Here is a 13774-nt window from a genome sequence, read left to right as displayed (position 1 = left end):
ACTTTAACAACACTCTGGTGCGGCCGCATTTGGACTTTGCGTGCAATTCTGGTCGCCGCATTATAGGAAGGATGTGGAAGCATTGGAAAGGCTGCAGAGGAGATTTACCAGAATGTTGCCTGGTATGGAGGGAAGATCTTACGAGGAAAGGCTGAGGGACTTGAGGCTGTTTTCGTTAGAGAGAAGAAGGTTAAGAGGTGACTTAATTGAGGCATACAAGATGATCAGAGGATTGGATAGGGTGGACAGTGAGAGCCTTTTTCCTCAGATGATGATGTCTAGCACGAGGGGACATACCTTTAAATTGAGGGGAGATAGATATAAGACAGATGTCAGAGGTAGGTTCTTTACTCAGAGAGTAGTAAGGGCGTGGAATGCCCTGCCTGCAACAGTAGTGGACTCGCTAACACTAAGGGCATTCAAATGGTCATTGGATAGACATATGGGCGATAAGGGAATAGTGTAGATGGGCTTTAGAGTGGTTTCACAGGTCGGCGCAACATCGAGGGCCGAAGGGCCTGTACTGCGCTGTAATGTTCTATGTTCTATGAAGCCAGGGCAGCACGGTGGAGCAGTGGATTGCACTGGGACTACGGCGCTGAGGGCCCTGGGTCACTGTCCATGTGGAGTTTGCACATTCTCCCCGTGACTGCGTGGGTTTCACCCCCAAAACCCGAAAGATGTGCAGGTTAGGTGGATTGGCCATGCTAAATTGCCCCTTAATTGGAAAAAAAAATAATTGGGTACTCTAAATTTATTTTTAAAAACTTATGAAGCCTTTTCCAATCATATGTCACTTGGATGCCCAGATACTGGATGCTACCTCAGGCCTGGTGGAAGGGTAATACCCCCAGATTGGCGCATACTTAATCAACAAACATGGACTGCGGTCGAATTAAATGAGAGGTGTCATGTGGGGGATCCCTTAGGGACTCTGGGTCACTGTCCATGTAGGGTTTGCACATTCTTTCCCGTGTCTGCGTGGGTCTCACCCCCACAACCCACAGATGTGAAGGTAGGTGGATTGGTCATGCTAAATTGCTCAATTGCAAAAAAAAAATTGGGTATTTTAATTTATTTTTTTTAATTGTTCACCAGATTCTTTGGCCAGCGTGTCAGAAAACCTAATTTATCGGTCTCTGCAATTCCTTGGTGAGTAATCTCCGAAAAAACGGGCAAAAGCTATTTTAAAAGTCGTGTCCCGATCGCAGCTCCCAAAAGCACATCCCGCCTACATGTCGCACCAGAAGTCGCAGATGATCAGATGAATGCCAACAGCTCAGGGTTAGATCTTGTTCTAGCTCTCATAGATATGGGGCCTGCCTACTCGCCCCATATATATTAAAACAAAATCACAGCATTCAAAATGTTGAGTTACCCAGATTATTTTATCACATGCTATCCATGTTCACACATTACATTAATAAATCAAAACTGTCTCAACACAGGATGCATTGATGATTCTCTTTGAATGTTTTCTCCTTGGGAGAATCCATTAGCCTTTAACCAATTCCAATTTCTTTAAGAAAAGCTTTCCACCAGAAAATTGTAAAATAGCCATTTTGAATCCACTCTCAAGAGCGGAGAGTCGGAAATGTCAATAAATGCAGTCCCTTAAGAATATACAATGCTGACAGGACTTAGCCATCATAAAGCAACATAAGGTCATTCAATGTTTAACATTCGTCATATTTCAACTGAGATCAACATTTGACCTGGCTGGCACTGGGATCTTAAGATGTGCAACTTGAACTCAAGTAAGAGACCACGGGTTGACAACTACAAATACGGTCCCCTAAAACCTTTTGGTACAATACAACAAGTGGCAAGAACATGTTTAAGTGCCTCAAATAATATTTTCAACAAATGCACAAATACACAGTTTAGGCTGTATATTTAAATTATAATACCAGTCGTTAGTATAAATTGACAGGTACATGAAGAAAATATCAGTTTTCACTGCAGGTTATTTTCATATACTCAACAATTCGAATTTCCCTCCAATTGTATACAAAAAGTTTTAGATTCCCGAATTTTCATTTATTTAGTTTCTTTGATCAATTCATTATACCAACCAACTTCTTGCCGAACCAATGCTGCTATACAACTAGCTTATTTCCTTCTTCAGGTAGCATCCTTGATTATTCAAGAGTTTCTAAACCACGGCATATGCCGTGATTTTACACAGGGCAGGGCAAGAATGCAGGCCCCAAGTCTACCTAAAGCTGGAACAAGGATCAAATCCCATGTTTTTTTTTGTGTTTTTTTTTTAAATTTAGATTACCCAATTATCTTTTCCAATTGAATTAAGGGGCAAATTAGCATGGCCAATTCACCTACTCTGCACATTTTTGGATTGTGGGGGAGAGACCCACGCAGACACGGGGAGAATGTGCAAACTCCACACAAACAGTGACCCAGAGCCGGGATCGAACCTGGGACCTCAGCGCCGTGAGACAGCTGTGCTAACCACCAGGCCACCGTGCTGCCCGATCAAATCCCATGTTGTACAACCAGCTATTCGAAGATAAACAACAGCAACGTTTCTTTCTTTGGAAACATCTGACATGGCTCGTCCACACAAAAAGAAGTGGGAGCTCATCACAAAGATAACTGGCATGACAGGGCAGCATAGTGGCTAGCACGGCTGCCTCACAGCGCCAGGGACCAGGTTCAATTCCGGCCTTGGATCACTGTGTGGAGTTTGTATGTTCTCCCTGTGTCTCCGTGGGTTTCCTACAGGTGCTCCGGTTTCTTCCCACAGTCCAAAGATGTGTAGGTTAGGTGGATTGGCCATGATAACTTGCCCCTTAGTGTAGGAGTGTGTGCAGGTTATGTTATTTGAAAAATATCAAGAAAAAAATAAAAGAAAATTCAAGTTAACACATTGCTGGTGCATTTTGGGAAGACATGGAAAGAATGAAAAGATGCTGAAAGGGTATGGAGGAAGAGGAACATCAAGAGACACAATCAGTAGAAGTGGGCAGTGTCAAAAAGATCAACAATGGCACAAACCTTTTTTTAAATTTAGGGTACCCTATTTTTTTTTTTCCAATTAAGGGACAATTTAGCATGGCCAATCCACCTAACCTGCACATTTTGGGTTGTGGGGGTGAAACCCACGCAGACACGGGGAGAATGTGTAAATTCCACACAGACAGTGACCTAGGACCAAGACTGAACCCGGGTCTTCAGCGCCATAGGCAGCAGCGCCACCATGCCATCCAACAATGGCACAAACTAAAAACATGACAATAAATTAGAGTTTGGCCACAATTAAGGGTAGTGCAGGTATTTTTGGGTGCCCATTGTTAAAAGCACCCAAAAACAGATAAATCTTACACCAACGATTCACCAAAATAATACGATGCGCGGGAAACTCTAAGAGATAAACACTGGCACCATCTTTGCGGATGCAAATCGTGTTAAAATTTCATAGAGACGTTGAAAATAACAAGTGTTAATGTAGATTAACAAATTCACCTTCTTCACAATACCCATCGGCTATTCCCTCAACCCCATTCCCACTAAATAATGACCATTCAAGTTCCTTTCCTAACTATCATGTTGCTATTATAAATGGTTGCATTTTCTAAGATATTGTCACCTTCTCTCTCAACACTTCTCTCTTCAATTCCTCAGTCCTTATAAAATATTGTTCCAACTTTAATCTACGTCTCCTTTCTCAAGTGCTAAATGTATTGTTGCCTCTTAAATCTCCATGTACCCTTCCCAATCAAGATTTTGCCTCTTTCACAGCAATAAACAACCTAAACCCAAGACACACACCACATTGTGGGCGGCACAGTAGCTTCACAGCTCCAGGATCCCAGATTCGATTGCCAGCTTGGGTCACTGTCTGTGCGGAGTCTGCACGTTCTCCCTGTGTCTGCGTAGGTTTTCTCCAGATGCTCCGGTTTCCTCCCACAGTCCGAAGATGTGCAGGTGGATTGGCTATGCTAAATTGCCCTTAGTGTCCAAAAGGTTAGGTGGATTACTGAGTTACGAGGATAGGGTGGAGGTGTGGGCTTAGGTAGGGAGATCTTTCCAACGGGCCGGTGCAGGCATCCTTCTGCACTGTAAATTCTATGATCTATGATCCTGATATTATCACTCATCAATGTCTTTGAAAAAGGCCCACACCATAATACCTCTGAGTTCAACAGCCCAACTCCTTCTGCACTGTAAATTCTATGATCCCAATATTATCACCTCATCAACGTCTTTGAAAAAGACCCACACCATAATACCTCTAATAAGTTCAACATTGCCCAACTCAATGGGACTGGTTCCAGTATTATCTACTGAATAATGGCCAGATTTTTCTTATTCATAATGGAGATGTGGGCGCCACTGGCTTGTTCAGAATTTATTACCCACCCCTAACTGCTCTTGAACTGAGTGGTTTACTGGATCTGTGGATCTGTGGATCTGCAGTCACATGTAGGCCAAACAGGTACGGGTGGCAGATTTCTTCTCTGAAGGCCATTAGTGAACCTAATGGTTTTTATAACAATCAACAATGGTTTCATGGTCTTTTAATTCCAGGTTTGTATTGAATTCAAATTTCACCATCTGCCACCATCTCCCCTATATTACAATCCCAGACCAGACCCCAAAAGTGGCTGGGATACTGGACCGAAACCCCAATAATTTAGCTTATTGTGTAAGACTGTGCAGAAAGAATGATTCACTCCAGGAGTGATTGCATGAAAAAAATAGGGCTTTTGTATTTTAAAACAAAACTTTAATATGAATACAGAATTAAACTCTTTAACTTCACACCCGAAAAGAACAGCTTACAATTACCCATAACACGACTACTCAAGGCGGCACGGTTGTGCAGTGGTTAGCACTGCTGCCTCATGGCACTGAGGTCCCAGGTTCGATTCCGGCCCTGAGTCACTCCACAATTCATGTGGAGTTTGCACATTCTCCCAGTGTCTGTGGGTCTCGCCCCCACAACCCAAAGATGTACAAGCTAGGTGGATTGGTCATGCTAAATTGCCCCTTAATTGGAAAAATAATAATTGGATACTCAAAATCTATTTAAAAAAACACTACTACTCAATTGCCCATTAAACACAGTCTGACCCTCACATCCACTGCATTAACCACCACACACACCCTTCCCACTGACTCTGTAATATCAGTGCCATCTGGTATAAGAAGAGCCAGAATACCTTCCTCTAAAAATGAGAAAACCAAAGCCAATGCCTTGCACTCCCAACAACATCTCTTCCCTTGCTGCCATTTATGTCAGGCTTCCCAGCCAGTCTCAGAATGTTTTCAACTGTAGTACCCTATTCAATTCCAGTTATCAACTCTACACTCTTTCCATCACAAAATTCACCTACTTCTGTAAAAAGTACTGATCTCGTTCAGTTTGCTGCTTGAAAACCTTCCAATGCTGTTGTCAACTCCAGACTCAACTATTTAAATCTTCTTTTGACTGGTCTGCCATTCTTCAATTCCTGTAAATTTCAATTCATCCAAAGCTGCCTCAAATTTAAAAATCTCACTTTTGTATTTAAATCCCTTCTTGGCCACACCCCTCCACAAGCCATGCAAACTCACCCCCCCCCCCCCCCCCCCACCCACCCACCCACCCAAGTCTCTGCCTTCTGATCCTGGTCTCTTGTGCGTCCTTCTATCTTTGCCCACCTTTGACAAAAAATTACTCCTTATAAGGGTCCTTAAAACCTATCTCTTCGACAAGACTTTTCATTACTCCTCTTCGGCATACTTATTTCCCTTTTGAATACCTTGGGATATTTTCCCATGTCAAAGATACTGTATGAAGTACAAGTTGTTATTGTTGTTGTGCATAACCAATTATTTTAAATTGACATTCACATGTTTGGTTTAATTCCTTATGAGAATGTGATCTGTTAAATTCCAGATTTAACTGGACAAAATATACTCGCACTTGATTTAAGTAAACTTATATCTTATGTAAAACAAATCTGACCCAGGAGACTACCAATATTCTGTCAACAATATAAATTGAAGCAAAGCCAAATACAGCCTGTCCAATTTTCTGCACTGTTTACAAGATAATATGAATTTAGTTTATGCCTGAACTCTTTTTCCAGTTGCTTCACTATGCTACTCAGAACTAAAACTGATGGTGAAAATGTAAATATGTGGTATCTGATGTAATTCAGGCATAAAATTTACACCCTCCCCCCCCACAATCCAAATAAAAACTACTTCTCTCAATGAATTAACTGCTACACATTCTGTCGAACAGCTAAGAATGTTCAGCACTAAAAACTGTCAAAACATTAAAGAGATTTTTGATCCCATCATGCCCGGTAAAGATATATCATGTTCCTAACTTTCAAGATAAAAACTTCATTTAATGTGGACTCTTTGAAATTAACTTTTGCTTTTAAAAATGAATAATATGCTCCTGCAATTTTTTTTTTTTTAATACCTTGCCCTTCAAGGTAATCTGAGATAGATTGCTCACTTTTCAGTGCCAAACGTTGGCCTTGGGCTCATTCAAAAATGTGAGCAACAGGCGAAGCTAGTTGTTTCACACTGCTACTATGCAGTTGCATATTTGACACAAACAGGATGCTGCCATCTGCCTATCACAGAAATGAGTAACGTAGTAAATGAATTTCAATGCCAGTGTGATACTAGGTATGTAGGCAATGCCGGCGGATTGTATCAAACAGCATGTTCCTTCCACTGTTCGTAATGGGTAAGATACAGACCGTACCCACCTAACCCATGTGTGCAAAACTCAGAACAGTGTCAACATGAAATGTGATTCCGCAATGAACAACATTTGCTAAATAATCCTCAACTTCCTCAGAACTGGGCGAACAGTTAATTTAAGATCATCAGTCAGGCTCGGAGTGCCGTGTTTTTTGTAGACAGAAAGAGTGTGTACACACATTGCGGCTGTTTCTGCTAAACAAAATAAGTGATAGCCATTCATTGACTCATTACTCAGGGCAATGCCTTAACCAATCAGGATCAAGCTGCCAGGTTTAAATTTCAACAATGCTTGGCAATTAACTGTCAGTCACAATCAACATAGAAACGTAGAAATTAGGAGCATTAAGAGACCATTTGGCCCTCTGAGCCTGATCCGCCATTCTTTCTGATCACGGTTGATCATTCAACTCAATAGCCTGATCCCACCTTCCCCACAATTTATGTAAATTACAAATATAAATTATCTGCAAGCAGGGATAGGCTTGGAGGGCCGAAGGACCTGATCCTGTGCTGTACTTTTCTTCGTTCTTTGTAATACAGCAAAATTTGTGGAGGATACTAAAATGGGTGGGAAAGCAGACAGTGAAGAGGAGATAAAGATTTTACAGCTGGATATGGATAGGCTCGGAGATTGGGTCACAATCTGACAGATGGAGTTTAATGTAGATAAGTGTGAGGTTATCCATTTTGGCTGAAACAATAGAAAGGCAAATTATCTAAATGGAAAGCAGATTCAAGATGTGTCTGGAAAGAGGGATCTGGGTGTCTTTGTTCATGAATCGCAGAAAGTCAGTGTGCAGGTATTAATAATAATAATCTTTATTAGTGACACAAGTAGGCTTACATTAACACTGCAATGAAGTAAATGTGAAAATCACCTAGTCACCATACTACGGTGCCAGTTAAGGTAACTGAGGGAGAATTCAGAATGTCTAATTCACCTAACAAGCACGTCTTTCGGGACTTGTGGGAGGACACTCCGCAGAGCACCTGGAGGAAACTCAAGCAGCCACAAAGAGAAAGTACATACTCTGCACAGACAGTGACCAAAACCGGGAATCGAACCCGGGTCCCTGGCACTGTGATCAGCACAGCATGTAATAAAAAAGGCAAATGGAATGTTAGTGTTCATTGCAAAAGGACTGGAGTATAAAAGTAGAGAAGTGTTGTTGCAATTGCATAGGGTGTTGGTGAGACCACATCTGGAGTATTGTGTCCAGTTTTGGTCTCCTTATTTGAGGAAGGATGTGGTGGCATTTGAGCAGCTCAGAGTAGGTTCACCAAATTGATTCCAGGGATGAAAGGATGTATGAGGAAAGATTAATCAGTTTGGGCTTATACTCGCTGGAGTTTAGCAGAATGAGTGGGGATCTGATTGAGGTCTATAAAATACTAAATGGGATTGATGAAGTAAACAAGACCAAAGACCAGAAAGGGATCAGCCATGATCTGATTGAATGGTGGACAGACTTGAAAGACTGAATTGCCTACTTCCGCTCCTAATTCCTGTGGTCCTATGTTCCCCCCTGATCCTTTAATCCCCTTCGCCCCAAGTGCTATATCTAACTGCTTCTTGAAAACATACAATGTTTTGGCCTCAACACCTTTTTGTGGTAGTGAATTCCACAGGCCAACCACTCTCAGGGTGAAGAAATTTCTCCTCACCCCAGTCCTAAATGGTCTACCTCGTATCCTCAGACTGTGACCCCTGGTTCTGGACACACCCACCATCAGGAACATCCTTCTTGCATCTACCCTGTATAGTCCTGTTACAATTTTATAGGTTTCTATGAGATCCCCACTTATTCTTCTGAATTCCAGCAAATACAATCCTAATCGACTCAATCTCTCCTCATACGTCAGTCCTGCCATATCAGGAACACTCTGGTAAAGCTTTACTGCACTCCCTCTACAGCAAGAACATCCTTCCTCAGATAAGACAAAACTGCACACAATATTCCAGGTGTGGCCTCACCAAGGCATTGTCTCATTGCAGCAAGACATCCTCTCTGTACCTGTACTTGAATCCTCTTGCTACGAAGGCCAACGTACCATTTGCCTTCTTTACCACCTGATGCACCTGCATGCTAATCTTCATCGACTGGTGTACGAAGACACCCAGGTCTCATTGCACATTCCCCTCTCTTAATTTATGGCCATTCAAATAATAATCTGCCTTCCGTTTTTGCTACCAAACATTTTGCTAAGATCACATTTATCCAAATTATACTGAATCTTCCATCATTTGCCCACTCATTCAACTTCAAATCACACTGAAGCATCTCTGCATAGCTCACCGTCCCACACAGCTTTGTATCTATCATCTGCAAATTTGGAGATATTACATTTTGTTCCCTCATCTCAGTCACGAATATATATTGTGAATAGCTGGGGTCCCAGCCCCAATTCCTGTGGTATCCCACTCTTTGTTTCTTGTCTGCCAACCAGTTTTCTATCCATCTCAATACATTACACCTAATCCCATGCTCTTTTATTTTACATGCTAATCACTTGTGTCAGACCTGCTGCCAGTATTTTCTGTTTTTGTTTCAGATTCCAGCATCCACAGTAATTTGCTTTTATGTCGAAAGCCTACTGAAAGTCCAAAATAAACCACATCCGCCGACTCCTCTTCATCAACTCTACTAGTTACATCCTCGAAGAATTTGTCAACTGATTTGTCAAGCATGCTTTCCCTTTCATAAATCCATGCTGACTATCCAATTTTGCCTGTTTTCCAAGTGCTCTGCTATAAAATCTTTGATCATTTTCCCCACCATCGACGCCAGGCTTAATGGTCTAAAATTCCCTGTTTTCTCTTTACCTGCCTTTTTAAGTAGTGGGGTTACATTAGCTACCGTCCATCTGTAGGAACTGTTCCAGAATCTATGGAAGATAACCACCAATGCATCCATTATTTCTAGGGCCGCTTTCGTAAGTACTCTTGGATGTAGAATATCAGGCCCAGGGATTCAACTGGTGTATTCTACCAGAGTCCATTTGCCAACCAATCAGCACTCTCTTCTCATACAGTATAAATTTGTTGGTTTCCCTTACACTGTATTCTTACGAATTGTCCTAATGAATGAAAGACAAAAAGCCTCTTTTTTCAGCAATACTCAAGTTCTGTACTACCAAACGACTATTCAAAAAATAACAATTGTGGTTGAACTTTACAACAAGCAACTCATCAACAATGAACTTGTGGGCTTCTTGCACTCAGGAGACAAGTGATGGTAGAAATATACAATATGAAATTAACTTGGTACAAGATTAGTTTCCTTTTGACCGCCTTCAGTGCTAAAGAATTTAAACATGATGCGGAGATGCCAACGTTGGACTGGGGTGAGCACAGCAAGAAGCCTTACAACACCCGGTTAAAGTCCAACAGGTTTGTTCCTCAGGAAGGAGCAGTGCTCCGAAAGCTAGTGATTCGAAACAAACCTGCTGGACTTTAACCTGGTGTTGTAAGACTTCTTACTGTAAAGAATTTAAAAGTAGCTGTCCAAATTCTTAGATTTTTGAAAGGTTTTGAGAAAATTGCACTCCCAAAACATCTCGTCTTTCAGACAGCATGCTTAATCTTTCAATCTAAAAATTCCCCATCCGACAGGAACAATTTCCATTACTTTCAGCAGAACTGGACTAACCGGCTTTTATGCTCATCTCCACAAGGGACCGAACTGCCAACCACACAGACTGATGGACAGAAAAAACAATGGTGCTTCAAAGGAGCAGCTGCATAATATTACAGCAGTTGCTACAATCTAGAGTGTTCACTGGAAGTCTGTGTTTAACAATTATACAGATATTATTGTTCTCCAACAATGTAAATACATCATAAACAACAGTAAGGATACATGATTAATTTCAGGAACAAGAATGAAAAATATTTATAATCCACTTGTGTAATGTGGTTTCTTTCACTTATGCAATAAGTCCATTAATGCCATTTACAATTTAAATTGTAAGATAGTGAGTCAAAACTGCAGTCAAACATCTTAAATACCGACTGTAACCAAAATCCAATACCATTAACCCATGTTTTTCCCATCTTAAAGCCAACTGTTCCTGCTGTTGGATTGGATCAGAAGCACTGATACGAGGATACATTTGTATATGTTTTGTTACCTTATAGCAAAGCCCGCAAGAACTCTAAATTTCAGAACTGAAGCCAGAAACTGAACTTGGTTAAAAAGCTATGAGGATGTCTGAGGTTTATAGGAAATAAGGATCATATCTCGACAAATAGGCAATAATGATTTGCGTGTGCAGAACTGGAGGGACGTTCATCGATCAATGACATATCAATGATGGCACAAATCTACTCGTATTGTGTTCAAATCTATCTCCTATAATTCTGGTTGAGTGATGGCATGTAAGCAGCTAAAAAAAAACACGAAACTTTTTATTTTAACAATCAATTATTGTGAAGTTGGAGAGAAATAATGTCGATCCACAGCCCAGTCACAGAGGTTAATGTGATTTCAAGACACACTCATAAGCAGCTTTGGGGGGTGGCTCTGCCTGATGGAGAGGAGTGGACCACAGCTGTCAGACTGCCCGGGCTTCCCCCACAAACCGGCTGGGGAACCGCAATCTGCCGCCGCCGCGGAGGGAGAGCTGCCTTCTTCCTCACACCCCACCCCGGCTCGGCCTTCTCCTATTACCCATCCCTCGGGAACTTGACCCACATCCGCATTTCTCCCACCCTGAAAGGCGGGCTTTTCTCGTAACCGCCGCCCGGCAGCTCGACGGAACACCGGGAAAGCCTGCGCCCGTAGGCCTTCGGTGTGTGTGAGCGAGAGAGAGATGTTTCTGGAACAGAGCGGACTGACCTGCGCCGTGCCCGGGTTGGTGCTGAGCTGAGAAGCCAGGCCCTGCTGACAACCGACCCTGGTGTACATCCCGATTCCTGCTCTCCAGATGGCAGTTGCTGCCGCCGGTGGCAACCGCGAGATTCCCCGCTGAGGAGGGACGGCGATTGCAAAACACAGCGGACGCCGAGGTGGGCGAGCGTGTGCGCGCGCTCAACCAACAACAACAACAACTGGCGCCTTGTCTCTTCTCGCGCCCGCTCTGCCCGTCACCGTCACAACCTCGCGCGCGCACTCAACCACCACCAACTACACAACCGTCACAAAGCTCGCGCGCGCTCAACCAACAACAGCAACAACTCACGCCTCGTCTCTCTCTCTCGCGCGCGCGCGCGAAGTCTCCGACCTTGCAGCTTTCACCTCCCGCTCCCGCCTCAGCTCGCTCCATTCAGACAGCCGGTCACAGTTTGTAGCTTCACACACACACACAAACCACCCTTCACCAGGGTGGGGTGTCAGGCAATCAGTCCGCACCAGCATGGCCCCTTGTACGACTTTGCAGCCCGGCAGGTACAATAAATACAACACTGAAGTCACACCAGCCTCCAGTAGTGTGTGAGTGATGATATGTGAACTATCACCTGTGTAATAACCAAACTGTGTATAAGCATTAGTGCCTGTATGATGTGGAGATGCCGGCGTTGGACTGGGGCGAGCACAGTACGAAGTCTTACAACACCAGGCTCGTTAGTGCCTGTATGTATAGATTACAATTCTAGCATACCACCACTAGGTGGTGTGAGCAGAAAAGGATGTTACTGGGACGCACCAGGGGTGCTGCAGAATTGGATAGCAGGCGTAGTCCAGTTGCATATGGAGTAGCTCCTTAGCCAATAATAATTAATCATAATTAATTGTATTTAGCCTCACTATCCAACTGTACTTATTGTTGATATCGTAGAAACCTTTATAGTGTTTAGTTAGTTATTGTGGTGAATGTATTACTGCTACCATTCATCATTGTATTACATTACATTGTATTATGTTGGTGCCCTTGTCGGCTCTGAATATGGCTCCGCCCCCTCGGGGGAGGTATATAGATCTGCAGCCTGTAGGCAGCACTCAATACAGAGCAGTCGCAGGCAGGCACAGTTCTAGCTGCTTAAAACCACTGTTCACTTCAACTCTCCGTCACGTGTGACTTGATGGTCGCATCAGTTATTAAATAGTTTTGTTCTTTAACAAAGCCATATGTTCTCTAATTGATTCAACCACAAAGACATCACCATCTGTGAACATAGAGAACATTACATGGTACTACGGAGTGAATGTCAAACAAGTGCAGTTAGGAAAATTTAGATAAGGCAAGAAAAATCGAAAAGGAGGCTCGACAAGAAAGGGATCAGCTGCGAAACTTGAGACGACCAGGTGAAGCGAGATGGAAACACTCAAGACTCCTGGCCCACTCCTCACGACTGGTAATGTAGACGTGATCCGGTGTGATGTTAAGCAACGACTTACCGTATGCGTACAGGCCCTTGGTCTAAAACTTGCAGATACCATAACCACATGCAAGGCCAGTGAGTTTTCCCAGCAGCAGACCACTGAAATCCGAACACAAGGCGCGGATGCGGAGAAAGGCAGCAGGAACAAAGCTGTATCACTGCAGAATCCCAAACGTGGTCCGAGTGGGGTCGGCCACTTTTTAAAAATAGTTTGCAGCACGGCATTTTGTGCCAGAGGTGCGGCAGAACGCACAGGACGAGTAAATAACCTGCACTTGGTAAAACCTGCAACCGATGTGCCAGAAGAAGTCACTTTGCGCCCCTTGTATGCTCACTGGAACAAGCCAGCAGCTCAAGCGTGTCGACTTAGTAAACCGACATGCTGCACCTACAGGAGCACTTAGAATTAATGTGGTGAAGACAGCGGATAAGTGGACCACACCGCTCAACATCAACGGCACAGTGATATAGGTAAAGCTCGTCACAGGGGCTCGAGCAAACCTAATTAACAAAGCAGATCTGAAATTGAGGACAAAGCCAATCACCCAGAAAACCAATTGCATCCTGTGTGACTATAATGGACAGCACATAGTGACTCTAGGTGCATGTCACCTGAAAGTAACAGTCAAAGGCAAATAACAGATCAGGCTCATAATAGAGCAGTCGACAAGAATGTCACTACTCGGCACAGAGGGTTGTGAGCAGCTACAGCTAGTATAG

General features: G+C 43.2%; 1 protein-coding gene across 3 annotated transcripts in view; it reads right to left on the bottom strand.

Moving 5' to 3' along the window:
• Window positions 1-12211, bottom strand: part of ralgps2 (Ral GEF with PH domain and SH3 binding motif 2) — a 677925-nt gene extending 665714 nt beyond the window's left edge. Inside the window, exon 1 of one of the 3 annotated variants that reach the window (XM_072511682.1) lies at window positions 12191-12211. The gene's annotated coding sequence lies outside the window, so the exon portion shown is untranslated. Of the gene's footprint in view, window positions 1-11570; window positions 11815-12190 lie in introns of those variants that run through there. The other 2 variants (XM_072511681.1, XM_072511683.1) reach the window with 2 other exon arrangements.
• Window positions 12212-13774: the final 1563 nt, after the last annotated feature.

This window comes from Scyliorhinus torazame, chromosome 7 (genome assembly GCF_047496885.1).
Source record: "Scyliorhinus torazame isolate Kashiwa2021f chromosome 7, sScyTor2.1, whole genome shotgun sequence".
Lineage (NCBI taxonomy): Eukaryota > Metazoa > Chordata > Chondrichthyes > Carcharhiniformes > Scyliorhinidae > Scyliorhinus > Scyliorhinus torazame.
This window is presented reverse-complemented; position numbering and strand designations above follow the sequence as displayed.